Raw genomic sequence first — 11,780 nt, forward strand, 5'->3', positions numbered from 1 at the left:
CTCTCTATAAATATTACTCAAAATTAATTAGAAATGGTATTTCTATTTATATAATGGGAGATGATTACTAGCTTTTCACGAAATTTTCATTCTCACTATGTAAGAAGAAATTTCATAGTCTAGTTAGATTTTGGAATAAAATTAAATGTTACTAATATCAATCTCGCGAAATGAATGTAGTGATAATGGTCATTAAGAACATAGTTGCTGACCTTACTAAAGGAGAGAAACTAGATGAGACTAACTATGACATGTGATATAGAAAAATCTAATATTTGCTTAATGAACAAGAGGTCCTAGAAAATATGTCTCACCTTATGATACAACCTGAGAAAGGGAATACTTTCCAAAAACGTCGTAATATGGAAGCCTATCAAGCTTGGGTAAAAAAGATCGATGTGCGCGCTTTATCTTGCTTAGCATATGCAGAATGATCTTATCAGGGAGTTTGAGAACTGTCCAACTGTCCAAGATATGTAGGACCAACTGAAAATTGCCTATAGGGGGGACATAAGCTACTAGGCTCCGTGCTCTCACTTAGAAGTTTGAGCAGTATGTTAAGGACTCTAAACATACCATGACTGGGCATTTGAGGTCGATGTCTATCTTAATTCGTGATCTAAAGGCTGCTGGCAATAATCTCACTAGTGAACAACAAGTTACTACTATGATACGATCTTTGCCCGAGTAAACATAGGGACAAATGAAGCTCATTTTGACACAATGAAAATATTAAGACTTTTGCTTATATATATCACCATTTAGAGCTAAAGGCAGAGCGCATAAATGCGCACCGTAATACTCTTTTTGTTGCCCATACTGGGAAGTGCAAGGTATTCAGATATGAGCGCAAGCAACATGGGAGATTTGCTGGAGCAGCAAATAGTTTTGGGCCAAGGGATGGAAAGATAGCAAAGCGCCGTAGAGGCAAGCGTGTCGGCAAGGACAAGTCCAAATTGAAGTGCTATAACTGTAGAAAAGTGGGACACTTTGCTTGTGAGTGAATTGAGGCAAAGAAAGTATCCACTAAACACAACTCTCTCATTACTTATGTTTATTCACATATTTTTATTGTCCATTCAATCCCTGAATGGATTGTAGACACAGGAGCAACCAAATATGTAATTTGAGATCAAGTTGGGTTTATAGATTATAGCAGAATACCAACAAGCAGACAGTATGTTATATTAGGTAACAGAACTTGGGGAGGAAGTACTTAAAGTTAGCACCTACCAACTCAAGATGTGTCTGGAGCACTTGTTACTTCTTTATAATGTGGTTTATGCACATGGTGTTTAATGTAAGATATTTTCAGTTATTTATATTTTGATGGCTCTCAACTGGACTTTTATTTGAATAGGGCTTTGTATAGACATGGTTTTCTTTCTAATAATTTCATTATGTTGGATTTAGATAATTTCTCAATTTTGTTTATGACTTCAAATGATAATTTTGCTTCTAATTCATTGAAATGACACGCTAGACTAGGCTATATAGAAAAGGATAGAATGACTAGACCAGTTAGAGAAGACTTATTGAGGTCTCTCGCTAATGTAAGTCTACCTGTGTGTAAGCCTTATTTAGCTGGTAAGGCATGTAGGAAGCTTTTCAGAAAGGCTCCTAGGGCATTTTATCCTTTAGAGCTAGTCCATTCTGATATTTGTGGAGTTATGAATGTGAAACCATGGCGCCTCTTATTTTCTCACCTTTATAGATGACTACTCACATTTCAGTTACGTCTATCAGATCTCCCATCGCTTTGAAGTATTAGATTGCTTTAAACATTTTGTGACTAAGGTTGAGAATCAAAAAGAAAGGAATTTAACAATTTAACGAAATAATCGGGATTGAGAGTACTTGTCTAAAGAGTTTCAGGGACTATATGAGCAAAAATGGATACGCATGCAATTAATGATTCCTAGCACATCACAATAAAATGGTGTTGTAGAAAGGAGGAATTGTACCTTATTGGGAATGTTTGATCAATGATGGCGCAAACTAACTTGCCAATATCATTTGGGGGGATGCTCTTCTAGCTGCTGCTTACATTTTGAACTGTGTGCCTTTTAAGTCTATCTTTCAACCCCATATGGATTATGGAATGATGCAAAACCAAATTTGGAACATTTGTGGCCTTGAGGTTTTGTTGGTTATGTTCACACTATTACCCATAAATATGGAAAACTTAGCTCTAAAGCAAATAAGCATATATTCACAAGATATTCGGAGAGCTAAAAGGGTCATGTAATGTTTGGTGAACATCTTAGCAGGGTGATGACAAAAATAGAGTCGCGTGATATCACATTTATCGAGAATGATTTTGTCAATATTGGTGAAGTAAAGAATAATCTTGAACTTTTGAGTTGTAAGAACTTGAGGGAGTTAGACCATCTTTTGGCGAGGATGGAGAATTTTCACATCCTATAATCACAAAAGATAGTAGGAGTGACTTGCCTCCTAGTGGGAGTATACCACTAGAAAGTGACTCACAAGAGTCTCATTTACATAGAAGCAAATGTGAAACCATTCCTCGTCGACATTTTGAGATTGAAGGATAATCATTCATGTGTACTCTATGTGACTTTGATGAACCTTATTCTTATGAGGAAGTATTAAGTTCACATTCTTCAAACAAATGGCTATGAGAGATGAGATGAATTCTATGATAAAGAACCAAGTTTGAGAGTTAGTTAATCTTCTACCTGGGTGCAAATCTATTGGAAACAAATGTGTTTTAAAAAGTAAGTGCCAAACAAGTGGTCAATTGATAAGTATAAGGCCTAACTCGTGATGAAAGACTATACCCAAAGAAAGGGTATAAATTATGAAGAAACATTCTCCCTTGAGGTGAGATTTGCTTCCATTCGTCTCGTTCCAACTATAGCTGCACATCTAGTTTTGGAATTTTTCCAAATGGATGTGAAAACTATATTTCTCAATGGAGAACTAAACGAGGAGATTTATATGGATCAACTTGTTGTTTGAGGTTGAGGGACAAGAGTGCAAATTATGCAAGCTGAAACGTTCCATTTATGGCCTTAAATAATTTTCTAGACAATGTTACTTCAGATTTCATGAGGCCATCAATTCAATTGGCTTTGAGGCTAGAAGAAGATCATTGTGTTTATGTCAAATGTACATGGAAATGTTTTCTGATTTTGTCTTTTTACGTGGATGATATTTTATTAACTAGAAATGATATGGAGATAATTGTCACCACAAAAAAGTGGTTGTCCTCTACTTTTGAGATAAATGATATGGGTGAAGCAAATTATGTGCTGTGAGTTAAAATTTCAAGGGATTGATCTAAGAAGTTTCTTGGTTTGTTTTAAGAGACTTGCATTAAAAAAAATTCTAGAACGATTTCATATGCACAACTCCAAACACATAGACACTCTAATTTGATAAGGGTTATACATTAAACCTAGGACATTGCCCTAACAATGATTGAGAAAAGAAAGAAATGACCAAAGTTCCTTATGCAATTACAATTGAAAGTCTAGTGTACACTATATTGTGTACACGACCTAACATTTTGTTTTGCAGCTAGATTGGTTAGTCATTATTAGAGTAACCCAGGACCTGTTCATTGGCAAAAAGTTAAGAAGATTTTTTTATACTTTCGTGGGACAACATATCTCGTTCTTTGCTATCATGGTGGAGACATGAGACTGAAGGGCTATAGTGATACTGATTGGGTTAGTGACAAAGATAAGCGAAAATCTACGACGGGTTATGGATTTATGCTTAGTGGGGGAGCTCTTTCTTAGTGTACCAAGAAAAAATCATGCTTTGCTTTGTCCACGATGGATTCAGAGTACGTTTCTTGCTCAACAGCTATACAAGAGGCTGTTTGGCATATGCGAAGGATCCCAAATACCATGGTGGAACCAAACAGAACTTTGTGTGTTTTTTTAAATATTTAAAAAAAACACGCATATGCACTATTACTCACTGACATCGGTCAAATGCATCAAGCAACATAACATTTTTCATTATAAAATTGCAATCTTAGATACAGTTCTGGAATGTGCAATCTCTGCATATTCCATTTAAAAGAAAATTAGGTCTACCATTAAAAAATAATTTTTTTATATAGGTTTCAAATTTATCTACTTTTTTCAAATAGAGTATGTAGGACTTGCTCACTTAAGACTACAAATATAATTTCTCTTTTACAAATTTACAAAATACACATTTTGATCTAATTAAAAATATACGGACACTTATAGGATCTCAATATTTCCTTTTAAAAACAAAATCAGTTTATGTTTTTTACATCAATTGTTTGGGTAAGAAAATTTTCTATTTCTTAATAAAAATTTTAGAGATGTGTGTTTCTTTGTTAGTTTTGGTAAAATCGTTGAGATCAAATATATTTAGAACCAAAAATTTTCTTGAGATGATATCTTTAGAGAAAGAAATTTGGCAAGTGGGATGAGACACAAAATTCTCATCTTATCTCATAATTACAATTTTTTCAAATTTTAACATAAAATATAATAAACAATTCAACTTTTTCAAATTTCAATTCAATTTTTTTAAATCTCAAAATAATAATAATATTAAAAAATAAATATTTTAAACTTTTATTTAAAATAAAAAATTCTCATCACATTATCTAAACCTAATTTTTCAAAATGATTTTGATTTCGGTTTTTTCACAAAAATTGATGTAATGATTTTTTCTTTTTGATAGAATGTAATGATTAGATACTTTTGTTTAAGATAAGATGATATATACATATATATACGATTTTATAATATGTCAAGGACATAAGTATATCATTTGAGTGCAAGTTTAAGTTCTTTTTGTCAATATAATTATTCTCAAATATAATTATTTTCAAACATCATTAAAATATAAAACTGTTTTTAATTTCAATTTTTAATTTTTTATCTAATAATTACAAGTTACAACTTTTAAATAAAATATAAAAAATAATACAAAATTTAATATAATTTTTTAATTTTTTAAAATTTATTAAAATATCTTAATTTAAATTATTTTAATATTATTTACCGATGATATATTCAAATTTCTAGCTATCCACGCATTCCCTGAAACTTTGTCGTAGGAGAGGAAACAAAGCAGGGAAAAGAAAGGGTAAAAGGACCACAGGTTATAATCTCTAGACGTGCCCCGTTGCTTGCAGAGTTGAGTCCTTCAATAGGTAATGGTCTCTCTCGCACGCTCAAAACCTATAATCTCTCTGACCCATTTCATATAGTTGCCGAGATTGTTTGGTTTCACATTCTATGTAAATTCTTCTGGTACTCTGCCTTTTCCTTAAGACTCTTTTTCTTAGATCATTGTATCATTTGCTGAAGATAATAGGGGGTTTTGTTCGTCTTTCCTGGAATCTTAGACCTCTGTTATGGTAGTTCTATGTTTTAATTTTTCGAGGGTTATTAGTTTGCTCATTCTCGTTGACAAAAACAGAAAAAAATTTGCTCAATCCCATTGATTATTTCTTTGCAGTACTTGATTTGGTTTTAAAAGTAAAACAATTGCATATTTGGCTAGTTTGTAAACTCAATTGCGATACTTTGTTTTAGCTTAACCCAAGAGTTGAACTCAAAATCCAACCATTTCCCTATACTTGCTGCTTGTCCTTTGGCAGTATGCTAGGATCCCATTGACATGCTTCTGTACTTCTACATTATACTCGATGTTGGTAGCACAGACATGCACATATATGCTATACGGGATTGAACCCAGGCTGTGACCTCACACTTTATGGTTTGTTTATGAGGAGGGGAGATGTTATTATGCCTGAGGACCATTAGCAAAGTATCTATTTCTTTTGTGATGAATCATGAAATTCTTTTCATGTATGGCTTAAGAGTTTGTCCTTGCCTTTAACAGCTAAGGATGTTTAATATTGTAAGCCAACTTTGGTCAATGTGGGGGTTCTTTCAAGAACTATACAACTTTAATTAACCACTAATAGGGAACTGCATGGGCTGTTGGTTGTCTTTGTACCTGCAATTAAAGGGAATAGTATCAATTTTTTTTTTACTTAAAAAACTAAAGGGAATAGTATACTTTACATTGTAAAACTATAAATTGTTTTGCAATTTGTTCCCAAACAATGAAAATGATGTATTCCACTTTCAATCTACGAAAACATTTACACTTTGCACCCTTATCTCAGCATCAGCCAGCTTATACAGGTCTGTTGAAAGAAACTTTCTTTCTTTTCCCATTTCTTGAACTACTCTTGTTTGTAATCATACTTTATGCATACCATGCAATGCACAAGGGGTTGTGGCTTCTGATCTTATATATATCTCACACAGAAATTAAGGCTTATTTGTTTTGGTACTTGATCCTTTTTACTAGCTAAAGATGTTTAATATTGTAAGTCAAATTTGACCATTTGAGCCTTGGTTGTTGCAGCAACAAAGGCAATTAAGATACTCTCCAATTGTTTGACCGTATTGGATGGTCCAATACAGTGAGAGATAGATATAGTATTAAATGTTTATGTGCTGTCCACACTACCCGAGAATTCTATACCTGTGGCATTAAATGCTATAAGGCCCACTTGATGTGTCTATCTCTCTACAGAGTAAACCATCCAATTTGTTCAGGCGATTGGAGAGGATCTATATTCCAAATAAGGTTGTATATATTTGTTGTATACATTTAAAATTACTGATAACGAAGGTTTATGAGACTGTAGTTTACAAACCTTAAACCACATCAGTTTATCCTAAATAGCTGTAATGCAATTGGTCCAGCCTCAGATAATATAAACAGTAATTTTTCCTTCAAGGAATGGCAAAAAGTATCTTGCATGACATCCATAAAGCATATCATGAACAATTAATATTTTGTTTGATTAGGTTTAGTATCTAGCTACAGCGGGATAGGAAAGTCAAAATTAGCAATTTAGATTCCATGTAGCATATCACCATTGCAAAACAGAAAGAGAGCTTAACATCATCTACAAGCACAAGGTTTAATTTTGTTCAGGCCGTTGGTAGGCCCTTTACAGTATAGGTTGCGATTATATGGTGTGCTAAACCATTTATAATGGGTGCAAAGCAATGACGAAAAGAAGCTCAAACACACGGCTTAACATATAGCATATCACCATCACAAAATGTGAAGAGAGCTTTACAAGCTAACATTATCTACAAGCACATGGCCTCTGCATGCTAATGGCTTAATTCTCATCCTCAATCAGGTAGTTGTTTGGCACTGTACGTGTACTGTTTGAGTTGTATACTGTGATTTGTTAAATTTGACTATTTGAGCCTACAAAAGCAATTAAGATATTCTCCAATTGCTTGACCATATTGGATGGTCCAATACAATGAGAGATAGATATAGTAGTAAATGTTTATGTGGTATCCACACTACCTAAGAATCCTATACTAGTGGCATTAAATGCTATAGGGCCCACTTGATGTGTCTATCTCTCTTTAGAGTTAGACCATCCAATCCGGTTAGGTAATTGGAGAGGATCTCTATTCCAAAGAAGGTTGTATGTATTTATTGTATACATTTAAAATTACTGATAAGGAATTACAATCCTTAAACCACATCAGTGTATCATGAATAGCTCTGATGCGATTGGTCCAACCTCAGATAAAACTTCTCCCCTAGGTAATGCTGGATCTCATTCATGACCTTTTATATGCTCATTTTAGGATATTACAATCTGCCACACCCAAACTCCTGGTTGGGGACCTTAATTTTACTTGTAAAGAAAAATCCTGGTTGGAGATGAGCACCAATACCATTTGTAATGACCGAAGAGCGATTCAAGTCATATTTGGGCTTACACTCCAAAAGGAGTAGTCAATTTTATATTGGAGCTCTTAAGAATCATTAAAAAAAAAAAAAAAATCAAATTTTACTAAGCAAGGAACCAATTTGAGACTTGACAGTTGACACTCAATAGCCCTTATCTTACTACTTTTCCCTCTATTATATATCGCACACCCAATGTGGGACTTAGTGGGGTGTTACAATCTCCCTCCCACTCAAATCTTTGGCTTTCTAGTCAAGGTTCATATTTCACCGAGTCCCCAGTCGCACATGGGTTGGCTTCTGATGCCATTTGTAATGACCCAAGGAAAGCCCAATTCACATATGGGCTTCTACTCTAAAAAGAATAGTCAAGGTTACAAATGGAGCTCCTTAGAATAATTATAAACTGCAAGAACTTCTCCCCCATGCAATTTGAGATCTTATACGACACCCTTCATATACTTAATTCAATGTATAAAAACCTCACCCACTCAAATCCTTGGCATCCATACTAGACCATTCAGTAAGGTGGCACAGCTCAAGTCTCACACTTTTGGCTTGGAATAGGCTTTGATACCATTTGTAGTGAGCCAAGAAAAACTGAAGTCATCTTTGTGCATATACTCCAAAAGGATGAGTCAATGATACAATAAGAGGAGGTGAAAGCAAGCTACTTTGGGCTTCTTCAAGGAAAGATATGTTCAATGTCCATACTTTCTATAATGTCTGCATTCCTTCGAAAAACAATTCATTTCCTTGGAAAAGAAAAGGGCAAACTGAGCTACCTCTAAGAACTGCATTTTTTGCTTGGACAGCCTCTTTAGGATAGATTCTCACCATGGATAATATGAGAAAAAGGCACATCATTGTGATTGAATGGTGATGCATGTGCAAAACGGGTGGAGAGTCTTTAGATCACCTTTCACTACAGTACGATGTGGCTAGTGCTCTATGGAATGATTTTTTTCATCTGAGTTGGTTTTGCTTAGGTCATGCCCCGAATAGAGGAACTTTTTTACCCTTAGAGTGAGGATTAGGTGGTAGGCCACAAATCTGAGCAGTGTAAAAAATGCTTTGTACATATCTCATATGGTGTATTTAGAGGAAAATGAAGTGATAGAAATTTTGAGTACTGCGAACGGATGATGTAGGATCTCAGAACTTTCTTTTTCAACACTATCCTCCTTTGGATAGCTTCTATAGACTTTAATGGGCTTTTTTTCCCATTATTTTATTGTATCTTTTTCTATTTCTAGCTAGATGACTTTCTTATAGACATCTCGTTGTACTTGGATTGCTTTTAAGTATTTTAGAACGACAATAAGAGGTGCATAACTGTTTGACACACACACACACGTATATGTAAGAAGGGGTTGGAATTGGATTCACATATTACACCTCACCGTTAAGTCGAATGATTGAACTTGTAACACCCCATTCCCGTAGGGTAGGAGTGCCACGTATTTTCCATAAAAATAATCCGGTAGTAGATCCCATAATTTCATAATTGAAAAACTGAACTTTTATTATGCGGAAAAATGCCTAATAAAACTGTCTTCCAAAACATTAAATGAAATAAACTGAAATAAGTTCATGTCATAAAAACATGTTTATTTTAGAAAGTCTGGACTAAAAAAAAATAAATGCTCCTTCTACTCTGGCCTGCCTGCTCGTAATCATCATCTTCACCTGGGTGGTTAAAAACATGAAAACAAACTAAAATGAGTTGATGACTCAGTAAGAAATCTATCACAACGTAAACGTAATAAACATAAGATTTTCATAACAACTTTCATGCTGAGCTTAAAAAAAAAAAATCATGACTGTTCATACTGATGCTTATGCTATGTATGACTGTTTTAATTGAATTAACTGACTGATCTGACTGATTTAACTGATTTATCTGACTGGCCAACACACTTAACCCTGTGTGCAAGGTTGTGCACCAGCCCCACATCCTGCTGCAGCAAGGGGAACTGCTGATAGTATTCTAGCATACTATGGTGGACCACGACTGAGTTCATGGCTTGCACACCACCCTGAACTGAACTGAACTGCATTGGTACCATGCATCTGAATGGCCATCTTATTAACTGATCTGATATTATCTTACACTTGAAATTTAAGATGGCTTACGTGTCTTATACACATGAGATGCATGACATACTACATACATAATCATAAATTCTGAATTTAAACATGATGCGGAATGACATGGTCATATGCTATGCTAGATGACATGCTTGCATATGACATGAGCGATTCATAAATAGTGGCTATCAATGAACTGGCTTGGATAATACATACATATAAGCTAACTGTGATGATCCTAATTTATGATCAAATTTACTTACCTCGCTGCGTGTTTTCTTAAATAATACTTCATAACTTGAGACCTATATTCAATAAATAATTATCACTAAAATGTTTGGAAATAAATAAATGCTAATATCTTACTTAACTAATTTCGGAAATTCTAAAATATAGTCAAACCAATATTTGTTTAACACTAAAATCAATAATTCATAGTATTTAAATTACTTAAAATACTAATTTATAATTTAGTAAAAATACTCGAGCTATTTTAAAATAATTCACAAAAAAACTTAAATTCTTAAACTAAGTTTCATTTCTCAACATAATTATTAAATCTTATAAGAAACTTAACAAATTCCACTAAATTCTTAACATAGAAATTTTATTAAAATCTTACTAAATTGACAAAGGAAATTTAACTCAAATATTAGACTTAACATTATACTTTAAAACATATTTCTAATTCTTTAAACATTTTTATTAAAAATGAACCTTTAATTAACTATATTAATTTAATAACTCAACTAGTAATATTAAACTCAATAAAATCACTAAAATAATTATTGAAATGAAATAAGATCAAGTTCAATTAAACATCATTATAGTCTGTAAAAAGGTTAAAACTCTGGCCCATAATAATAATAATACAACAAGAGCCCAATCAAAAGAACAGGCTCATCACACGTACGCACAAGGGCTTAGGGCCCAACGGCCCAATAAAACCCACGGATTCTTTCAAGAATCCGAAAACATGGCTAAAATACAAAGGAAAACAGAGAGTTGAGAGAGAGGGAGAGGGTCTGCGATGGCGGCTCACCGAGGGAGGGCTGAGGCGATGGCGGCGCTGGTGGCTGGGAGTGACCGGCGGCGCGACTGAGGGTTCCTATGGTGGTGCGGCACTGAGTGAGAGAAAGAGAGAGAGAGAGTTTAGAGAGAGAGAGACTGAGCCGAGAACTACCGAAATCAAAAACAAGGCTGCGGCGGTCGAGATCTTACCGGAATGGAGTGGGTGTGCTGGGGCTGAGCTGGTCGGCAGTTTCTGGTTCCACGGGTGGTGCTCTGACGTCCTATGGTGGTCGGCGGCGGTTGGAAAGAATCTAAGGCTTAAACGGCAGTGTTTTGGTACTCTGGGTGTTTCAGAAGCAGATGCTTAGGAGTGGCTCACGAGATACTCCTCTCGTACGAGGTAAGCGATTTTTATAAGCGTAGAAGATAGAGAAAAATAAAAAGGAAATCTTAGAGGAGTAGAGACGTGCAGAGACTGAGAGTGGAGACGTGCATGAGTAGAGGAATACACGGCAATAGAGTTGGTGTTCCACTAGGACGTTAGCAAAACAAACAAAATCACCGAGAGAAACATACGGGTTGGGTGGTTTGAAGTTCTCAAACATAGGCTAACAAAGTGATGAGGTTCGGTGACTAGAAGAAAAATTAAACTTTAAATTTCAAAACAAAACCGTAGTAAACATAATCTGATACACTTTAGAAATCCTTATTAAAACAAAACTCTAACAAATCATACATCGCAACTATAATAGAAAATATAAAGATAAAGTACATATAAATTCTGATAAAACTATAATCATAAAAATATAAATTCTAAAAATATAAGTTTACTAGGAAAAAATTACTTATATACCCTAAAACCAAAACTGGTATGTCACAGAACTACTAATATCCCTTGCCGTTCTCCTCCTTA

At 34.4% G+C, this 11,780-nt stretch overlaps 1 protein-coding gene across 1 annotated transcript in view; it reads left to right on the top strand.

The window, feature by feature from the left end:
* Nucleotides 1-5,074: 5,074 nt before the first annotated feature.
* LOC121267679 overlaps nt 5,075-11,780 on the top strand; it is a 69,663-nt gene continuing 62,957 nt past the window's right edge. The window contains exon 1 of the mRNA XM_041171667.1: nt 5,075-5,180. The gene's annotated coding sequence lies outside the window, so the exon portion shown is untranslated. The remainder of the gene's footprint in view (nt 5,181-11,780) is intronic.

This window comes from Juglans microcarpa x Juglans regia, chromosome 5S (genome assembly GCF_004785595.1).
Source record: "Juglans microcarpa x Juglans regia isolate MS1-56 chromosome 5S, Jm3101_v1.0, whole genome shotgun sequence".
Classification (NCBI taxonomy): Eukaryota; Viridiplantae; Streptophyta; class Magnoliopsida; order Fagales; family Juglandaceae; genus Juglans; species Juglans microcarpa x Juglans regia.